The sequence below is a fragment of the Phalangium opilio genome, unplaced genomic scaffold, assembly GCF_054372755.1.
Source record: "Phalangium opilio isolate 3A_F unplaced genomic scaffold, DU_Popi_V2 ptg000505l_1, whole genome shotgun sequence".
In the NCBI taxonomy this organism is placed as follows: Eukaryota; Metazoa; Arthropoda; class Arachnida; order Opiliones; family Phalangiidae; genus Phalangium; species Phalangium opilio.
The window spans coordinates 3,965,664-3,986,948 of NW_028324239.1; the positions used below are offsets into that span (position 1 = coordinate 3,965,664).

Genomic DNA, 21,285 nt, shown 5'->3' on the forward strand with positions numbered 1-21,285 from the left:
AAACAATAACAAAAAGAAAATATGTTTGCTTTTTTCATATCTATTGGAATTTAAAAGAGGAAAAAATTGAGAAAGCTAACGGTACGCTGTGTTCCTAAGTGGTCTCCCTCCCAAGTACTGACTGCGCTCGACGCTGCTTAACTTCGGTTATCGGACGAGAACCGGTGTAGTCAGCGTGATATGGCTGTTGCCGAGAGTGCTAGTTAATAATTTGAATCTAATTAACCTTCATCTTCATAAAACAATAACAAAAAAGATATGTTTGCTTTTTTCATATCTGGTGGAATTTAAAAGAGGAAACAAAAAGGAAAAAGCCAACGGCACGCAGTGTTCCCAAGTACTGACTGCGCTCGACGCTGCTTAACTTCGGTGATCGGACGAGAACCGGTGTTTTCAGCGTGATATGGCCGTTGCCGAGAGTGCTAGTTAATAATTCGAATTTAAAGTAAGTGAGACAAATTAACCTTCATCTTTATAAAACAATAACAAAATGAAGTATGTTTGCTTTTTTCATATCTGGTGGAATTTATAAGAGGAAACAAAAAGGAAAAAGCCAACGGCACGCAGTGTTCCCATGTACTGACTGCGCTCGACGCTGCTTAACTTCGGTGATCGGACGAGAACCGGTGTTTTCAGCGTGATATGGCCGTTGCCGAGAGTGCTAGTTAATAATTCGAATTTAAATTAAGTGAGACAAATTAACCTTCATCTATTTAAAACAATAACAAAAAGAAAATATGTTTGCTTTTTTCATATCTATTGGAATTTAAAAGAGGAAAAAATTGAGAAAGCTAACGGTACGCTGTGTTCCTAAGTGGTCTCCCTCCCAAGTACTGACTGCGCTCGACGCTGCTTAACTTCGGTTATCGGACGAGAACCGGTGTAGTCAGCGTGATATGGCTGTTGCCGAGAGTGCTAGTTAATAATTTGAATCTAATTAACCTTCATCTTCATAAAACAATAACAAAAAAGATATGTTTGCTTTTTTCATATCTGGTGGAATTTAAAAGAGGAAACAAAAAGGAAAAAGCCAACGGCACGCAGTGTTCCCAAGTACTGACTGCGCTCGACGCTGCTTAACTTCGGTGATCGGACGAGAACCGGTGTTTTCAGCGTGATATGGCCGTTGCCGAGAGTGCTAGTTAATATTTCGAATTTAAATTAAGTGAGACAAATTAACCTTCATCTTTATAAAACAATATCAAAAAGAAGATATGTTTGCTTTTTTCATATCTTGTGGAATTTAAAAGAGGAAAAAAAAGTGAAAAAGCCAACGACACGCCTTGTTCCTAAGTGGTCTCCCTCCCAAGTACTGACTGCGCTCGACCTTGCTTAACTTCCGTGATCGGACGAGAACCGGTGTATTCAGCGTGATATGGCCGTTGCCGACAGTGCTAGTTAATAATTTGAATTTAATTAACCTTCATCCTTATAAAACAACTACAAAAAGAAGATATGTTTGCTTTTTTCATATCTGGTGGAATTTAAAAGAGGAAACAAAAAGGGAAAAGCCAACGGCACGCAGTGTTCAAAAGTACTGACTGCGCTCGACGCTGCTTAACTTCGGTGATCGGACGAGAACCGGTGTTTTCAGCGTGATATGGCCGTTGCCGAGAGCGTTAGTTAATAATTCGAATTTAAATTAAGTGAGACAAATTAACCTTCATCTTTTTAAAACAATAAAAAAAAGAAAATATGTTTGCGTTTTTCATATCTATTGGAATTTAAAAGAGGAAAAAAGGTGAAAAAGCCAACGGGACGCACTGTTCCTAAGTGGTCTCCCTCCCAAGTACTGACTGCGCTCGACGCTGCTTAACTTCGGTGAGCGGACGAGAACCGGTGTATTCAGCGTGATATGGCCGTTGCCGACAGTGCTAGTTAATAATTTGAATTTAATTAACCTTCATCTTTATAAAACAATAACAAAAAGAAGATATGTTTGCTTTTTTCATATCTGGTGGAAATTAAAAGAGGAAACAAAAAAAAAGCCAACGGCACGCAGTGTTCAAAAGTACTGACTGCGCTCGACGCTGCTTAACTTCGGTGATCGGACGAGAACCGGTGTTTTCAGCGTGATATGGCCGTTGCCGAGAGTGCTAGTTAATAATTCGAATTTAAATTAAGTGAGACAAATTAACCTTCATCTTTTTAAAACAATAACAAAAAGAAAATATGTTTGCTTTTTTCATATCTATTGGAATTTAAAAGACAAAAAAAAGTGAAAAAGCTAACGGCAAGCAGTGTTCCTAAGTGGCCCCCCTCCCAAGTACTGACTGCGCTCGACGCTGATTAACTTCGGTGATCAGACGAGAACCGGTGTTTTCAGCGTGATATGGCCGTTGCCAGAGTGTTAGTTAATAATTCGAATTTAAAGTAAGTGAGACAAATTAACCTTCATCTTTATAAAACAATAACAAAATGAAGTATGTTTGCTTTTTTCATATCTGGTGGAATTTAAAAGAGGAAACAAAAAGGAAAAAGCCAACGGCACGCAGTGTTCCCAAGTACTGACTGCGATCGACGTTGCTTAACTTCGGTGATCGGACGAGAACCGGTGTTTTCAGCGTGATATGGCCGTTGCCGAGAGTGCTAGTTAATAATTCGAATTTAAAGTAAGTGAGACAAATTAACCTTCATCTTTATAAAACAATAACAAAAAGAAAATATGTTTGCTTTTTTCATATCTATTGGAATTTAAAAGAGGAAAAAATTGAGAAAGCTAACGGTACGCTGTGTTCCTAAGTGGTCTCCCTCCCAAGTACTGACTGCGCTCGACGCTGCTTAACTTCGGTTATCGGACGAGAACCGGTGTATTCAGCGTGATATGGCCGTTGCCGACAGTGCTAGTTAATAATTTGAATTTAATTAACCTTCATCCTTATAAAACAACTACAAAAAGAAGATATGGTTGCTTTTTTCATATCTGGTGGAATTTAAAAGAGGAAACAAAAAGGGAAAAGCCAACGACACGCAGTGTTCAAAAGTACTGACTGCGCTCGACGCTGCTTAACGTCGGTGATCGGACGAGAACCGGTGTTTTCAGCGTGATATGGCCGTTGCCGAGAGTGCTAGTTAATAATTCGAATTTAAATTAAGTGAGACAAATTAACCTTCATCTTTTTAAAACAATAACAAAAAGAAAATATGTTTGCTTTTTTCATATCTATTGGAATTTAAAAGACAAAAAAAAGTGAAAAAGCTAACGGCAAGCAGTGTTCCTAAGTGGCCTCCCTCCCAAGTACTGACTGCGCTCGACGCTGATTAACTTCGGTGATCAGACGAGAACCGGTGTTTTCAGCGTGATATGGCCGTTGCCGAGAGTGTTAGTTAATAATTCGAATTTAAAGTAAGTGAGACAAATTAACCTTCATCTTTATAAAAGAATAACAAAATGAAGTATGTTTGCTTTTTTCATATCTGGTGGAATTTAAAAGAGGAAACAGAAAGGAAAAAGCCAACGGCACGCAGTGTTCCCAAGTACTGACTGCGCTCGACGCTGCTTAACTTCGGTGATCGGACGAGAACCGGTGTTTTCAGCGTGATATGGCCGTTGCCGAGAGTGCTAGTTAATAATTCGAATTTAAAGTAAGTGAGACAAATTAACCTTCATCTTTATAAAACAATAACAAAATGAAGTATGTTTGCTTTTTTCATATCTGGTGGAATTTATAAGAGGAAACAAAAAGGAAAAAGCCAACGGCACGCAGTGTTCCCATGTACTGACTGCGCTCGACGCTGCTTAACTTCGGTGATCGGACGAGAACCGGTGTTTTCAGCGTGATATGGCCGTTGCCGAGAGTGCTAGTTAATAATTCGAATTTAAATTAAGTGAGACAAATTAACCTTCATCTATTTAAAACAATAACAAAAAGAAAATATGTTTGCTTTTTTCATATCTATTGGAATTTAAAAGAGGAAAAAATTGAGAAAGCTAACGGTACGCTGTGTTCCTAAGTGGTCTCCCTCCCAAGTACTGACTGCGCTCGACGCTGCTTAACTTCGGTTATCGGACGAGAACCGGTGTATTCAGCGTGATATGGCTGTTGCCGAGAGTGCTAGTTAATAATTTGAATCTAATTAACCTTCATCTTCATAAAACAATAACAAAAAAGATATGTTTGCTTTTTTCATATCTGGTGGAATTTAAAAGAGGAAACAAAAAGGAAAAAGCCAACGGCAAGCAGTGTTCCCAAGTACTGACTGCGCTCGACGCTGCTTAACTTCGGTGATCGGACGAGAACCGGTGTTTTCAGCGTGATATGGCCGTTGCCGAGAGTGCTAGTTAATATTTCGAATTTAAATTAAGTGAGACAAATTAACCTTCATCTTTATAAAACAATATCAAAAAGAAGATATGTTTGCTTTTTTCATATCTGGTGGAATTTAAAAGAGGAAAAAAAAGTGAAAAAGCCAACGACACGCCTTGTTCCTAAGTGGTCTCTCTCCCAAGTACTGACTGCGCTCGACCTTGCTTAACTTCCGTGATCGGACGAGAACCGGTGTATTCAGCGTGATATGGCCGTTGCCGACAGTGCTAGTTAATAATTTGAATTTAATTAACCTTCATCCTTATAAAACAACTACAAAAAGAAGATATGTTTGCTTTTTTCATATCTGGTGGAATTTAAAAGAGGAAACAAAAAGGGAAAAGCCAACGGCACGCAGTGTTCAAAAGTACTGACTGCGCTCGACGCTGCTTAACTTCGGTGATCGGACGAGAACCGGTGTTTTCAGCGTGATATGGCCGTTGCCGAGAGCGTTAGTTAATAATTCGAATTTAAATTAAGTGAGACAAATTAACCTTCATCTTTTTAAAACAATAAAAAAAAGAAAATATGTTTGCGTTTTTCATATCTATTGGAATTTAAAAGAGGAAAAAAGGTGAAAAAGCCAACGGGACGCACTGTTCCTAAGTGGTCTCCCTCCCAAGTACTGACTGCGCTCGACGCTGCTTAACTTCGGTGATCGGACGAGAACCGGTGTTTTCAGCGTGATATGGCCGTTGCCGAGAGTGCTAGTTAATAATTCGAATTTAAATTAAGTGAGACAAATTAACCTTCATCTTTTTAAAACAATAACAAAAAGAAGATATGTTTGCTTTTTTCATATCTGGTGGAATTTAAAAGAGGAAAAAAAAGTGAAAAAGCCAACGGCACGCCTTGTTCCTAAGTGGTCTACCTCCCAAGTACTGACTGCGCTCGACGCTGCTTAACATCGGTGATCGGACGAGAACCGGTGTTTTCAGCGTGATATGGCCGTTGCCGACAGTGCTAGTTAATAATTGGAATTAAATTAACCTTCATCTTGTCACGGATTTTGTGTCTTGAAGAAAAAAAGCGTGCGATTTTTTCGGTACAATTTTGAATGCATTTTTTTCTGGACAAATTTTGACCGAAATACATATAAAATACTCATTAAAAGTGATTTCATCTCGATTGATCAATAAATAAAAGTGTACCTCGATTTTTAATAACATTTTCAAAATCGACGTTTCTCGACCAGAGAAGCACATTTTGAGAATTTTTTTCACTATTTTCAAATATAACCGCTGAAACCATTATTTTTGCTTCTTTTGCTTTAATTCAAGCAAATGTAACGATATTCATTCAAAAAACTGTTAAAATTCAATTTTCAATAAGAAATCGTTGTCACGGATTTTTTATCTTGAAGGAAAAAAACATGCGATTTTTTCGGTACACTTTTGAATGCATTTTTTTCTGGACAAATGTTTGACCGAATTCAGCTTATTTACCTATATAATACTCATTAAAAGTGTTTTCATCTCGATTGATCAATAAATAAAAATGTACCTCGATTTTTTATAACATTTTCAAAATCGACGTTTCTCGACCAGAGAAGCACATTTTGAGTTTTTTTTCACAATTTTCAAATATAACCGCTGAAACCATTGTTTGTACTTTTCGCTTTAATTCAAGCAAATATAACGATATTCATTCAAAAATATGTTAAAATTCAATTTTCAATAAGAAATCGTTGTCACGGATTTTGTGTCATGAAGAAAAAAAGCGTGCGATTTTTTCGGTACAATTTTGAATGCATTTTTTTCTGGACAAATTTTGACCGAATTTAGCTTAAATACATATAAAATACTCATTAAAAGTGATTTCATCTCGATTGATCAATAAATAAAAATGTACCTCGATTTTTAATTACATTTTCAAAATCGACGTTTCTCGAACAGAGAAGCACATTTTGAGTTTTTTTTCGCTATTTTCAAATATAATCACTGAAACCATTAATTTTGCACTTTTTGCTTTATTTCAAGCAAATGTAACAATATTCATTCATAAAACTGTTCAAATTCAATTTTCAATAAGAAATCGTTGTCACGGATTTTGTGTCTTGAAGAAAAAAGCGTGCGATTTTTTCGGTACAATTTTGAATGCATTTTTTTCTGGACAAATTTTGACCGAATTTAGCTTAAATACATATAAAATACTCATTAAAAGTGATTTCATCTCGATTGATCAATAAATAAAAATGTACCTCGATTTTTAATAACATTTTCAAAATGGACGTTTCTCGACCAGAGAAGCACATTTTGAGAAATTTTTTCACTATTTTCAAATATAACCGCTGAAACCATTATTTTTGCTTCTTTTGCTTTAATTCAAGCAAATGTAACGATATTCATTCAAAAAACTGTTAAAATTCAATTTTCAATAAGAAATCGTTGTCACGGATTTTTTATCTTGAAGGAAAAAAACATGCGATTTTTTCGGTACACTTTTGAATGCATTTTTTTCTGGACAAATGTTTCACCGAATTCAGCTTATTTACCTATATAATACTCATTAAAAGTGTTTTCATCTCGATTGATCAATAAATAAAAATGTACCTCGATTTTTTATAACATTTTCAAAATCGACGTTTCTCGACCAGAGAAGCACTTTTTGTGAATTTTTTCACTATATTCAAATATAACCGCTGAAACCATAGTTTTTGTACTTTTTGCTTTAATTCAAGCAAATATAACGATATTCATTCAAAAAACTGTTCAAATTCAATTTTCAATAAGAAATCGTTGTCACGGATTTTTTTACCTTGAAGAAAAAAAACATGCGATTTTTTCGGTTCACTTTTGAATGCATTTTTTCTGGACAAATTTTTGACTGAATTCAGCTTATTTACCTATAAAATACTCATTAAAACTGATTTCATCTCGATTGATCAATAAAAAAAATGTACCTCGATTTTTAATAAAATTTTCATAATCAACGTTTCTCGACCAGAGAAGCACTTTTTGAGAATTTTTTCACTATTTTCAAATATAACCGCTGAAACCATTGTTTGTACTTTTCGCTTTAATTCAAGCAAATATAACGATATTCATTCAAAAATATGTTAAAATTCAATTTTCAATAAGAAATCGTTGTCACGGATTTTGTGTCATGAAGAAAAAAAGCGTGCGATTTTTTCGGTACAATTTTGAATGCATTTTTTTCTGGACAAATTTTGACCGAATTTAGCTTAAATACATATAAAATACTCATTAAAAGTGATTTCATCTCGATTGATCAATAAATAAAAATGTACCTCGATTTTTAATTACATTTTCAAAATCGACGTTTCTCGACCAGAGAAGCACATTTTGAGTTTTTTTTTCGCTATTTTCAAATATAATCACTGAAACCATTAATTTTGCACTTTTTGCTTTATTTCAAGCAAATGTAACAATATTCATTCATAAAACTGTTCAAATTCAATTTTCAATAAGAAATCGTTGTCACGGATTTTGTGTCTTGAAGAAAAAAGCGTGCGATTTTTTCGGTACAATTTTGAATGCATTTTTTTCTGGACAAATTTTGACCGAATTTAGCTTAAATACATATAAAATACTCATTAAAAGTGATTTCATCTCGATTGATCAATAAATAAAAATGTACCTCGATTTTTAATAACATTTTCAAAATGGACGTTTCTCGACCAGAGAAGCACATTTTGAGAAATTTTTTCACTATTTTCAAATATAACCGCTGAAACCATTATTTTTGCTTCTTTTGCTTTAATTCAAGCAAATGTAACGATATTCATTCAAAAAACTGTTAAAATTCAATTTTCAATAAGAAATCGTTGTCACGGATTTTTTATCTTGAAGGAAAAAAATATGCGATTTTTTCGGTACACTTTTGAATGCATTTTTTTCTGGACAAATGTTTGACCGAATTCAGCTTATTTACCTATATAATACTCATTAAAAGTGTTTTCATCTCGATTGATCAATAAATAAAAATGTACCTCGATTTTTTATAACATTTTCAAAATCGACGTTTCTCGACCAGAGAAGCACATTTTGAGTTTTTTTTCACAATTTTCAAATATAATCACTGAACCATTATTTTTGTACTTTTTGCTTTAATTCAAGCAAATGTAACGATATTCGTTCAAAAAACTGTTGAAATTCAATTTTCAATAAGAAATCGTTGTCACGGATTTTTTATCTTGAAGGAAAAAAACATGCGATTTTTTCGGTACAATTTTGAATGCATTTTTTTCTGGACAAATTTTTGACCGAATATAGCTTAAATACATATAAAATACTCATTAAAAGCGATTTCATCTCGATTGATCAGTAAATAAAAATGTACCTCGATTTTTAATAAAATTTTCAAAATCAACGATTCTCGACCAGAGAAGCACTTTTTGAGAATGTTTTCACTATTTTCAAATATAACCGCTGAAACCTTTGTTTTTGTACTTTTTGCTTTAATTCAAGCAAATATAACGATATTCATTCAAAAAACTGTTAAAATTCAATTTCCAATAAGAAATCGTCACGGATTTTGTGTCTTGAAGAAAAAAAGCATGCAATTTTTTCGGTACAATTTTGAATGCATTTTTTTCTGGACAAATTTTTGACCGAATTTAGCTTAAATACATATAAAATACTCATTAAAAGTGATTTCATCTCGATTGTTCAATAAATAAAAATGTACCTCGATTTTAATAACATTTTCAAAATCGACGTTTCTCGACCAGAGAAGCACATTTTGAGAATTTTTTCACTATTTTCAAATATAACCGCTGAAACCATAGTTTTTGTACTTTTTGCTTTAATTCAAGCAAATATAACGATATTCATTCAAAAAACTGTTAAAATTCAATTTTCAATAAGAAATCGTTGTCACGGATTTTTTTACCTTTAAGAAAAAAAGCATGCGATTTTTTCGGTACAAATTTGAATGCATTTTTTTCTGGACAAATTTTTGACCGAATTTAGCTTAAATACATATAAAATACTCATTAAAAGTGATTTCATCTCGATTGATCAATAAATAAAAATGTACCTCGATTTTAATAACATTTTCAAAATCGACGTTTCCCGACCAGAGAAGTACATTTTGAGTTTTTTTTTGGCTATTTTCAAATTTAATCACTGAAACCATTAATTTTGCACTTTTTGCTTTAATTCAAGCAAATGTAACCATATTCATTCATAAAACTGTTCAAATTCAATTTTCAATAAGAAATCGTTGTCACGGATTTTGTATCTTGAAGAAAAAAAACATGCAATTTTTTCGGTACAATTTTGAATGCCTTTTTCTGGACAAATGTTTGACCGAATTTAGCTTAAATACATATAAAATACGCATTAAAAGTGATTTCATCTCGATTGATCAATAAATAAAAATGTACCTCGATTTTTTAAAACATTTTCAAAATCGACGTTTCTCGACCAGAGAAGCACTTTTTGAGAATTTTTTCACTATTTTCAAATATAACCGCTGAAACCATAGTTTTTGTACTTTTTGCTTTAATTCAAGCAAATATAACGATATTCATTCAAAAAACTGTTAAAATTCAATTTCCAATAAGAAATCGTTGTCACGGATTTAGTGTCTTGAAGAAAAAAAGCATGCAATTTTTTCGGTACAATTTTGAATGCATTTTTTTCTGGACAAATTTTTGACCGAATTTAGCTTAAATACATATAAAATACTCATTAAAAGTGATTTCATCTCGATTGATCAGTAAATAAAAATGTACCTCGATTTTTAATTACATTTTGAAAATCGACGTTTCTCGACCAGAGAAGCACATATTGAGAATTTTTTCACTATTTTCAAATATAACCGCTGAAACCATAGTTTTTGTACTTTTTCTTTAATTCAAGCAAATATAACGATATTCATTCAAAAAACTGTTAAAATTCAATTTCCAATAAGAAATCGTCACGGATTTTGTGTCTTGAAGAAAAAAAGCATGCAATTTTTTCGGTACAATTTTGAATGCATTTTTTTCTGGACAAATGTTTGACCGAATTTAGCTTAAATACATATAAAATACTCATTAAAAGTAATTTCATCTCGATTGATCAATAAATAAAAATGTACCTCGATTTTTAATAACATTTTCAAAATCGACGTTTCTCGACCAGAGAAGCACATTTTGAGTTTTTTTTTTCACAATTTTCAAATATAATCAGTGAACCATTATTTTTGTACTTTTTCCTTTTATTCAAGCAAATGTAACGATATTCATTCAAAAAACTGTTCAAATTCAATTTTCAATAAGAAATCGTTGTCACGGATTTTGTATCTTGAAGAAAAAAAGCATGCGATTTTTTCGGTACAATTTTGAATGCATTTTTTTCTGGACAAATTTTTGACCGAATTTAGCTTAAATACATATAAAATTCTCATTAAAAGCGATTTCATCTCGATTGATCAGTAAATAAAAATGTACCTCGATTTTTAATTACATTTTCAAAATCGACGTTTCACGAAAAGAGAAGCACTTTTTGAGAATTTTTTCACTATTTTCAAATGTAATCACTGAACCATTATTTTTGTACTTTTTGCTTTAATTCAAGCAAATATAACGATATTCATTCAAAAAACTGTTAAAATTCAATTTCCAATAAGAAATCGTCACGGATTTTGTGTCTTGAAGAAAAAAAGCATGCAATTTTTTCGGTACAATTTTGAATGCATTTTTTTCTGGACAAATGTTTGACCGAATTTAGCTTAAATACATATAAAATACTCATTAAAAGTGATTTCATCTCGATTGATCAATAAATAAAAATGTACCTCGATTTTTTAAAACATTTTCAAAATCGACGTTTCTCGACCAGAGAAGCACTTTTTGAGAATTTTTTCACTATTTTCAAATATAACCGCTGAAACCATAGTTTTTTTACTTTTTGCTTTAATTCAAGCAAATATAACGATATTCATTCAAAAAACTGTTAAAATTCAATTTCCAATAAGAAATCGTTGTCACGGATTTTGTGTCTTGAAGAAAAAAAGCATGCAATTTTTTCGGTACAATTTTGAATGCATTTTTTTCTGGACAAATTTTTGACCGAATTTAGCTTAAATACATATAAAATACTCATTAAAAGTGATTTCATCTCGATTGATCAGTAAATAAAAATGTACCTCGATTTTTAATTACATTTTCAAAATCGACGTTTCACGAAAAGAGAAGCACTTTTTGAGAATTTTTTCACTATTTTCAAATGTAATCACTGAACCATTATTTTTGTACTTTTTGCTTTATTTCAAGCAAATGTAACGATATTCGTTCAAAAAACTGTTCAAATTCAATTTTCAATGAAAAATCGTTGTCACGGATTTTGTATCTTGAAGAAAAAAAGCATGCGATTTTTTCGGTACAATTTTGAATGCATTTATTTCTGGACAAATTTTTGACCGAATTTAGCTTAAATACATATGAAATACTCTTTAAAAGTGATTTTATCTCGATTGATCAATAAATTAAAAAGTAACTCGATTTTTAATTACATTTTCAAAATCGACGTTTCTCGACCAGAGAAGCACATTTTGAGTTTTTTTCACAATTTTCAAATATAATGACTGAACCATTATTTTTGTACTTTTTGCTTTAATTCAAGCAAATGTAACGATATTCGTTCAAAAAACTGTTCAAATTCAATTTTCAATGAAAAATCGTTGTCACGGATTTTGTATCTTGAAGAAAAAAAGCATGCGATTTTTTCGGTACAATTTTGAATGCATTTATTTCTGGACAAATTTTTGACCGAATTTAGCTTAAATACATATGAAATACTCTTTAAAAGTGATTTTATCTCGATTGATCAATAAATTAAAAAGTAACTCGATTTTTAATTACATTTTCAAAATCGACGTTTCTCGACCAGAGAAGCACATTTTGAGGTTTTTTTTCACAATTTTCAAATATAATGACTGAACCATTATTTTTGTACTTTTTGCTTTAATTCAAGCAAATGTAACGATATTCGTTCAAAAAACTGTTCAAATTCAATTTTCAATGAAAAATCGTTGTCACGGATTTTGTATCTTGAAGAAAAAAAGCATGCGATTTTTTCGGTACAATTTTGAATGCATTTATTTCTGGACAAAGTTTTGACCGAATTTAGCTTAAAAACATATGATATACTCTTTAAAAGTGATTTTATCTCGATTGATCAATAAATTAAAAATTAACTCGATTTTTAATTACATTTTCAAAATCGACGTTTCTCGACCAGAGAAGCACATTTTGAGTTTTTTTCACAATTTTCAAATATAATGACTGAACCATTATTTTTGTACTTTTTGCTTGAATTCAAGCAAATGTAACGATACTCCTTCAAAAAATTGTTCAAATTCAATTTTCAATAAGAAATCGTCGTCACGGATTTTGTATCTTGAAGAAAAAAAGCATGCGATTTTTTCGGTACAATTTTGAATGCATTTTTTCTGGACAAATTTTTGACCGAATTTAGCTTAAATACATATAAAATACTCATTAAAAGCGATTTCATCTCGATTGATCAATAAATAAAAATGTACCTCGATTTTTAATTACATTTTCAAAATCGACGTTTCTCGACCAGAGAAGCACATTTTGAGGTTTTTTTCAAAATTTTCAAATGTAATAACTGAACCATTATTTTTGTACTTTTTGCTTTAATTCAAGCAAATGTAACGATATTCATTCAAAAAACTGTTAAAATTCAATTTCCAATAAGAAATCGTCACGGATTTTGTGTCTTGAAGAAAAAAAGCATGCAATTTTTTCGGTACAATTTTGAATGCATTTTTTTCTGGACAAATGTTTGACCGAATTTAGCTTAAATACATATAAAATACTCATTAAAAGTGATTTCATCTCGATTGATCAATAAATAAAAATGTACCTCGATTTTTTAAAACATTTTCAAAATCGACGTTTCTCGACCAGAGAAGCACTTTTTGAGAATTTTTTCACTATTTTCAAATATAACCGCTGAAACCATAGTTTTTTTACTTTTTGCTTTAATTCAAGCAAATATAACGATATTCATTCAAAAAACTGTTAAAATTCAATTTCCAATAAGAAATCGTTGTCACGGATTTTGTGTCTTGAAGAAAAAAAGCATGCAATTTTTTCGGTACAATTTTGAATGCATTTTTTTCTGGACAAATTTTTGACCGAATTTAGCTTAAATACATATAAAATACTCATTAAAAGTGATTTCATCTCGATTGATCAGTAAATAAAAATGTACCTCGATTTTTAATTACATTTTCAAAATCGACGTTTCACGAAAAGAGAAGCACTTTTTGAGAATTTTTTCACTATTTTCAAATGTAATCACTGAACCATTATTTTTGTACTTTTTGCTTTAATTCAAGCAAATGTAACGATATTCGTTCAAAAAACTGTTCAAATTCAATTTTCAATGAAAAATCGTTGTCACGGATTTTGTATCTTGAAGAAAAAAAGCATGCGATTTTTTCGGTACAATTTTGAATGCATTTATTTCTGGACAAATTTTTGACCGAATTTAGCTTAAATACATATGAAATACTCTTTAAAAGTGATTTTATCTCGATTGATCAATAAATTAAAAAGTAACTCGATTTTTAATTACATTTTCAAAATCGACGTTTCTCGACCAGAGAAGCACATTTTGAGTTTTTTTCACAATTTTCAAATATAATGACTGAACCATTATTTTTGTACTTTTTGCTTTAATTCAAGCAAATGTAACGATATTCGTTCAAAAAACTGTTCAAATTCAATTTTCAATGAAAAATCGTTGTCACGGATTTTGTATCTTGAAGAAAAAAAGCATGCGATTTTTTCGGTACAATTTTGAATGCATTTATTTCTGGACAAATTTTTGACCGAATTTAGCTTAAATACATATGAAATACTCTTTAAAAGTGATTTTATCTCGATTGATCAATAAATTAAAAAGTAACTCGATTTTTAATTACATTTTCAAAATCGACGTTTCTCGACCAGAGAAGCACATTTTGAGGTTTTTTTTCACAATTTTCAAATATAATGACTGAACCATTATTTTTGTACTTTTTGCTTTAATTCAAGCAAATGTAACGATATTCGTTCAAAAAACTGTTCAAATTCAATTTTCAATGAAAAATCGTTGTCACGGATTTTGTATCTTGAAGAAAAAAAGCATGCGATTTTTTCGGTACAATTTTGAATGCATTTATTTCTGGACAAAGTTTTGACCGAATTTAGCTTAAAAACATATGATATACTCTTTAAAAGTGATTTTATCTCGATTGATCAATAAATTAAAAATTAACTCGATTTTTAATTACATTTTCAAAATCGACGTTTCTCGACCAGAGAAGCACATTTTGAGTTTTTTTCACAATTTTCAAATATAATGACTGAACCATTATTTTTGTACTTTTTGCTTGAATTCAAGCAAATGTAACGATACTCCTTCAAAAAATTGTTCAAATTCAATTTTCAATAAGAAATCGTCGTCACGGATTTTGTATCTTGAAGAAAAAAAGCATGCGATTTTTTCGGTACAATTTTGAATGCATTTTTTCTGGACAAATTTTTGACCGAATTTAGCTTAAATACATATAAAATACTCATTAAAAGCGATTTCATCTCGATTGATCAATAAATAAAAATGTACCTCGATTTTTAATTACATTTTCAAAATCGACGTTTCTCGACCAGAGAAGCACATTTTGAGGTTTTTTTCAAAATTTTCAAATGTAATAACTGAACCATTATTTTTGTACTTTTTGCTTTAATTCAAGCAAATGTAACGATATTCATTCAAAAAACAGTTCAAATTCAATTTTCAATAAGAAATCGTTGTAACGGTTTTTGTATCTTGAAGGTAAAAAACATGCGATTTTTTCGGTACAATTTTGAATGCATTTTTTTCTGGACAAATTTTTGACCGAATATAGCTTAAATACATATAAAATACTCATTAAAAGCGATTTCATCTCGATTGATCAATAAGCAAAAATGTACCTCGATTTTTAATAGAATTTTCAAAATCGACGTTTCTCGACCAGAGAAACACATTTTGAGTTTTTTTTTTCACAATTTTCAAATATAATCAGTGAACCATTATTTTTGTACTTTTTCCTTTTATTCAAGCAAATGTAACGATATTCATTAAAAAACTGTTCAAATTCAACTTTCAATAAGAAATCGTTGTCACGGATTTTGTATCTTGAAGAAAAAAAGCATGCGATTTTTTCGGTACAATTTTGAATGCATTTTTTTCTGGACAAATTTTTGACCGAATTTAGCTTAAATACATATAAAATACTCATTAAAAGCGATTTCATCTCGATTGATCAGTAAATAAAAATGTACCTCGATTTTTAATTACATTTTCAAAATCGACGTTTCACGAAAAGAGAAGCACTTTTTGAGAATTTTTTCACTATTTTCAAATGTAATCACTGAACCATTATTTTTGTACTTTTTGCTTTAATTCAAGCAAATGTAACGATATTCGTTCAAAAAACTGTTCAAATTCAATTTTCAATGAAAAATCGTTGTCACGGATTTTGTATCTTGAAGAAAAAAAGCATGCGATTTTTTCGGTACAATTTTGAATGCATTTATTTCTGGACAAATTTTTGACCGAATTTAGCTTAAATACATATGAAATACTCTTTAAAAGTGATTTTATCTCGATTGATCAATAAATTAAAAAGTAACTCGATTTTTAATTACATTTTCAAAATCGACGTTTCTCGACCAGAGAAGCACATTTTGAGTTTTTTTCACAATTTTCAAATATAATGACTGAACCATTATTTTTGTACTTTTTGCTTTAATTCAAGCAAATGTAACGATATTCGTTCAAAAAACTGTTCAAATTCAATTTTCAATGAAAAATCGTTCTCACGGATTTTGTATCTTGAAGAAAAAAAGCATGCGATTTTTTCGGTACAATTTTGAATGCATTTATTTCTGGACAAATTTTTGACCGAATTTAGCTTAAATACATATGAAATACTCTTTAAAAGTGATTTTATCTCGATTGATCAATAAATTAAAAAGTAACTCGATTTTTAATTACATTTTCAAAATCGACGTTTCTCGACCAGAGAAGCACATTTTGAGGTTTTTTTTCACAATTTTCAAATATAATGACTGAACCATTATTTTTGTACTTTTTGCTTTAATTCAAGCAAATGTAACGATATTCGTTCAAAAAACTGTTCAAATTCAATTTTCAATGAAAAATCGTTGTCACGGATTTTGTATCTTGAAGAAAAAAAGCATGCGATTTTTTCGGTACAATTTTGAATGCATTTATTTCTGGACAAATTTTTGACCGAATTTAGCTTAAAAACATATGAAATACTCTTTAAAAGTGATTTTATCTCGATTGATCAATAAATTAAAAATTAACTCGATTTTTAATTACATTTTCAAAATCGACGTTTCTCGACCAGAGAAGCACATTTTGAGTTTTTTTCACAATTTTCAAATATAATGACTGAACCATTATTTTTGTACTTTTTGCTTTAATTCAAGCAAATGTAACGATACTCCTTCAAAAAATTGTTCAAATTCAATTTTCAATAAGAAATCGTCGTCACGGATTTTGTATCTTGAAGAAAAAAAGCATGCGATTTTTTCGGTACAATTTTGAATGCATTTTTTCTGGACAAATTTTTGACCGAATTTAGCTTAAATACATATAAAATACTCATTAAAAGCGATTTCATCTCGATTGATCAATAAATAAAAATGTACCTCGATTTTTAATTACATTTTCAAAATCGACGTTTCTCGACCAGAGAAGCACATTTTGAGGTTTTTTTCAAAATTTTCAAATGTAATAACTGAACCATTATTTTTGTACTTTTTGCTTTAATTCAAGCAAATGTAACGATATTCGTTCAAAAAACTGTTCAAATTCAATTTTCAATAAGAAATCGTTGTCACGGATTTTGTATCTTGAAGAAAAAAAAGCATGCGATTTTTTCGGTACAATTTCGAATGCATTTTTTTCTGGACAAATTTTTGACCGAATTTAGCTTATTAACATATAAAATACTCATTAAAAGTGATTTCATCTCGATTGATCAGTAAATAAAAATGTACCTCGATTTTTAATTACATTTTCAAAATCGACGTTTCTCGACCAGAGAAGCACTTTTCGAGAATTTTTTCACTATTTTCAATTATAACCGCTGAAACCATAGTTTTTGTACTTTTTGCTTTAATTCAAGCAAATGTAACGATATTCATTTAAAAAACAGTTCAAATTCAATTTTCAATAAGAAATCGTTGTAACGGTTTTTGTATCTTGAAGAAAAAAAGCATGCGATTTTTTCGGTACAATTTCGAATGCATTTTTTTCTGGACAAATTTTTGACCGAATTTAGCTTAAATACATATAAAATACTCATTAAAAGTGATTTCATCTCGATTGATCAGTAAATAAAAATGTACCTCGATTTTTAATAGAATTTTCAAAATCGACGTTTCTCGACCAGAGAAGCACATTTTGAGTTTTTTTTCACAATTTTCAAATGTAATCACTGAACCATTATTTTTGAACTTTTTGCTTTAATTCAAGCAAATGTAACGATATTCGTTCAAAAAACTGTTCAAATTCAATTTTCAATAAGAAATCGTTGTCACGGATTTTGTATCTTGAAGAAAAAAGCATGCGATTTTTTCGGTACAATTTTGAATGCATTTTTTTCTGGACAAATTTTTTGAACGAATTTAGCTTAAATACATATAAAATACTCATTAAAAGCGATTTCATCTCGATTGATCAATAAATAAAAATGTACCTCGATTTTTAATAGAATTTTCAAAATCGACGTTTCTCGACCAGAGAAGCACATTTTGAGTTTTTTTTTCACAATTTTCAAATCTAATCACTGAACCATTATTTTTGAACTTTTTGCTTTAATTCAAGCAAATGTAACGATATTCGTTCAAAAAACTGTTCAAATTCAATTTTCAATAAGAAATCGTTGTCACGGATTTTGTATCTTGAAGAAAAAAGCATGCGATTTTTTCGGTACAATTTTGAATGCATTTTTTTCTGGACAAATTTTTTGACCGAATTTAGCTTAAATACATATAAAATACTCATTAAAAGCGATTTCATCTCGATTGATCAGTAAATAAAAATGTACCTCGATTTTTAATTACATTTTCAAAATCGACGTTTCTCGACCAGAGAAGCACTTTTTGAGAATTTTTTCACTATTTTCAAATATAACCGCTGAAACCATAGTTTTTTGTACTTTTTGCTTTAATTCAGGAAAATGTAACGATATTCGTTCAAAAAACTGTTCAAATTCAATTTTCAATAAGAAATCGTTCTCACGGATTTTGTATCTTGAAGAAAAAAAGCATGCGATTTTTTCGGTACAATTTTGAATGCATTTTTTTCTGGACAAATTTTTGACCGAATTTAGCTTAAATACATATGAAATACTCTTTAAAAGTGATTTTATCTCGATTGATCAATAAATTAAAAAGTAACTCGATTTTTAATTACATTTTCAAAATCGACGTTTCTCGACCAGAGAAGCACATTTTGAGGTTTTTTTTCACAATTTTCAAATATAATGACTGAACCATTATTTTTGTACTTTTTGCTTTAATTCAAGCAAATGTAACGATATTCGTTCAAAAAACTGTTCAAATTCAATTTTCAATGAAAAATCGTTGTCACGGATTTTGTATCTTGAAGAAAAAAAGCATGCGATTTTTTCGGTACAATTTTGAATGCATTTATTTCTGGACAAATTTTTGACCGAATTTAGCTTAAAAACATATGAAATACTCTTTAAAAGTGATTTTATCTCGATTGATCAATAAATTAAAAATTAACTCGATTTTTAATTACATTTTCAAAATCGACGTTTCTCGACCAGAGAAGCACATTTTGAGTTTTTTTCACAATTTTCAAATATAATGACTGAACCATTATTTTTGTACTTTTTGCTTTAATTCAAGCAAATGTAACGATACTCCTTCAAAAAATTGTTCAAATTCAATTTTCAATAAGAAATCGTCGTCACGGATTTTGTATCTTGAAGAAAAAAAGCATGCGATTTTTTCGGTACAATTTTGAATGCATTTTTTCTGGACAAATTTTTGACCGAATTTAGCTTAAATACATATAAAATACTCATTAAAAGCGATTTCATCTCGATTGATCAATAAATAAAAATGTACCTCGATTTTTAATTACATTTTCAAAATCGACGTTTCTCGACCAGAGAAGCACATTTTGAGGTTTTTTTCAAAATTTTCAAATGTAATAACTGAACCATTATTTTTGTACTTTTTGCTTTAATTCAAGAAAATGTAACGATATTCGTTCAAAAAACTGTTCAAATTCAATTTTCAATAAGAAATCGTTGTCACGGATTTTGTATCTTGAAGAAAAAAAAGCATGCGATTTTTTCGGTACAATTTCGAATGCATTTTTTTTCTGGACAAATTTTTGACCGAATTTAGCTTATTAACATATAAAATACTCATTAAAAGTGATTTCATCTCGATTGATCAGTAAATAAAAATGTACCTCGATTTTTAATTACATTTTCAAAATCGACGTTTCTCGACCAGAGAAGCACTTTTCGAGAATTTTTTCACTATTTTCAATTATAACCGCTGAAACCATAGTTTTTGTACTTTTTGCTTTAATTCAAGCAAATGTAACGATATTCATTTAAAAAACAGTTCAAATTCAATTTTCAATAAGAAATCGTTGTAACGGTTTTTGTATCTTGAAGAAAAAAAGCATGCGATTTTTTCGGTACAATTTCGAATGCATTTTTTTCTGGACAAATTTTTGACCGAATTTAGCTTAAATACATATAAAATACTCATTAAAAGTGATTTCATCTCGATTGATCAGTAAATAAAAATGTACCTCGATTTTTAATAGAATTTTCAAAATCGACGTTTCTCGACCAGAGAAGCACATTTTGATTTTTTTTTCACAATTTTCAAATGTAATCACTGAACCATTATTTTTGTACTTTTTGCTTTAATTCAAGCAAATGTAACGATATTCCTTCAAAAAACTGTTCAAATTCAATTTTCAATAAGAAATCGTTGTCACGGATTTTGTATCTTGAAGAAAAAAAACATGCGATTTTTTCGGTACAATTTCGAATGCATTTTTTTCTGGACAAATTTTTGACCGAATTTAGCTTAAATACATATAAAATACTCATTAAAAGCGATTACATCTCGATTGATCAATAAATAAAAATGTACCTCGATTTTTAATTACATTTTCAAAATCGACGTTTCTCGACCAGAGAAGCACATTTTGAGGTTTTTTTCACTATTTTCAAATATGACCGCTGAAACCATAGTTTTTGTACTTTTTGCTTTAATTCAAGCAAATGTAACGATATTCGTTCAAAAAACTGTTCAAATTCAATTTTCAATAAGAAATCGTTGTCACGGATTTTGTATCTTGAAGAAAAAAAAGCATGCGATTTTTTCGGTACAATTTCGAATGCATTTTTTTTCTGGACAAATTTTTGACCGAATTTAGCTTATTAACATATAAAATACTCATTAAAAGTGATTTCATCTCGATTGATCAGTAAATAAAAATGTACCTCGATTTTTAATTACATTTTCAAAATCGACGTTTCTCGACCAGAGAAGCACTTTTCGAGAATTTTTTCACTATTTTCAATTATAACCGCTGAAACCATAGTTTTTGTACTTTTTGCTTTAATTCAAGCAAATGTAACGATATTCATTTAAAAAACAGTTCAAATTCAATTTTCAATAAGAAATCGTTGTAACGGTTTTTGTATCTTGAAGAAAAAAAGCATGCGATTTTTTCGGTACAATTTCGAATGCATTTTTTTCTGGACAAATTTTTGACCGAATTTAGCTTAAATACATATAAAATACTCATTAAAAGTGATTTCATCTCGATTGATCAGTAAATAAAAATGTACCTCGATTTTTAATAGAATTTTCAAAATCGACGTTTCTCGACCAGAGAAGCACATTTTGATTTTTTTTTCACAATTT

At 30.1% G+C, this 21,285-nt stretch overlaps 22 pseudogenes; all 22 read right to left on the reverse strand.

Moving 5' to 3' along the window:
* Nucleotides 1-73: 73 nt before the first annotated feature.
* Nucleotides 74-192, reverse strand: LOC149591705 (5S ribosomal RNA; annotated as a pseudogene).
* Nucleotides 193-312: 120 nt separating this feature from the next.
* On the reverse strand, nt 313-415 carry LOC149591706 (5S ribosomal RNA; annotated as a pseudogene).
* Nucleotides 416-551: 136 nt separating this feature from the next.
* On the reverse strand, nt 552-654 carry LOC149591707 (5S ribosomal RNA; annotated as a pseudogene).
* A 135-nt stretch (nt 655-789) lies between these two features.
* LOC149591708 (5S ribosomal RNA) lies at nt 790-908 on the reverse strand (annotated as a pseudogene).
* Nucleotides 909-1,028: 120 nt separating this feature from the next.
* Nucleotides 1,029-1,131, reverse strand: LOC149591709 (5S ribosomal RNA; annotated as a pseudogene).
* A 137-nt stretch (nt 1,132-1,268) lies between these two features.
* Nucleotides 1,269-1,387, reverse strand: LOC149591710 (5S ribosomal RNA; annotated as a pseudogene).
* A 122-nt stretch (nt 1,388-1,509) lies between these two features.
* Nucleotides 1,510-1,612, reverse strand: LOC149591711 (5S ribosomal RNA; annotated as a pseudogene).
* A 136-nt stretch (nt 1,613-1,748) lies between these two features.
* Nucleotides 1,749-1,867, reverse strand: LOC149591712 (5S ribosomal RNA; annotated as a pseudogene).
* A 119-nt stretch (nt 1,868-1,986) lies between these two features.
* On the reverse strand, nt 1,987-2,089 carry LOC149591713 (5S ribosomal RNA; annotated as a pseudogene).
* A 136-nt stretch (nt 2,090-2,225) lies between these two features.
* Nucleotides 2,226-2,344, reverse strand: LOC149591714 (5S ribosomal RNA; annotated as a pseudogene).
* Nucleotides 2,345-2,479: 135 nt separating this feature from the next.
* Nucleotides 2,480-2,582, reverse strand: LOC149591715 (5S ribosomal RNA; annotated as a pseudogene).
* A 135-nt stretch (nt 2,583-2,717) lies between these two features.
* On the reverse strand, nt 2,718-2,836 carry LOC149591716 (5S ribosomal RNA; annotated as a pseudogene).
* A 122-nt stretch (nt 2,837-2,958) lies between these two features.
* On the reverse strand, nt 2,959-3,061 carry LOC149591717 (5S ribosomal RNA; annotated as a pseudogene).
* Nucleotides 3,062-3,197: 136 nt separating this feature from the next.
* On the reverse strand, nt 3,198-3,316 carry LOC149591718 (5S ribosomal RNA; annotated as a pseudogene).
* A 136-nt stretch (nt 3,317-3,452) lies between these two features.
* Nucleotides 3,453-3,555, reverse strand: LOC149591719 (5S ribosomal RNA; annotated as a pseudogene).
* Nucleotides 3,556-3,691: 136 nt separating this feature from the next.
* Nucleotides 3,692-3,794, reverse strand: LOC149591720 (5S ribosomal RNA; annotated as a pseudogene).
* Nucleotides 3,795-3,929: 135 nt separating this feature from the next.
* Nucleotides 3,930-4,048, reverse strand: LOC149591721 (5S ribosomal RNA; annotated as a pseudogene).
* A 120-nt stretch (nt 4,049-4,168) lies between these two features.
* Nucleotides 4,169-4,271, reverse strand: LOC149591722 (5S ribosomal RNA; annotated as a pseudogene).
* A 137-nt stretch (nt 4,272-4,408) lies between these two features.
* Nucleotides 4,409-4,527, reverse strand: LOC149591723 (5S ribosomal RNA; annotated as a pseudogene).
* Nucleotides 4,528-4,649: 122 nt separating this feature from the next.
* LOC149591724 (5S ribosomal RNA) lies at nt 4,650-4,752 on the reverse strand (annotated as a pseudogene).
* A 136-nt stretch (nt 4,753-4,888) lies between these two features.
* LOC149591725 (5S ribosomal RNA) lies at nt 4,889-5,007 on the reverse strand (annotated as a pseudogene).
* A 137-nt stretch (nt 5,008-5,144) lies between these two features.
* Nucleotides 5,145-5,263, reverse strand: LOC149591726 (5S ribosomal RNA; annotated as a pseudogene).
* Between the last annotated feature and the right edge of the window lie 16,022 nt (nt 5,264-21,285).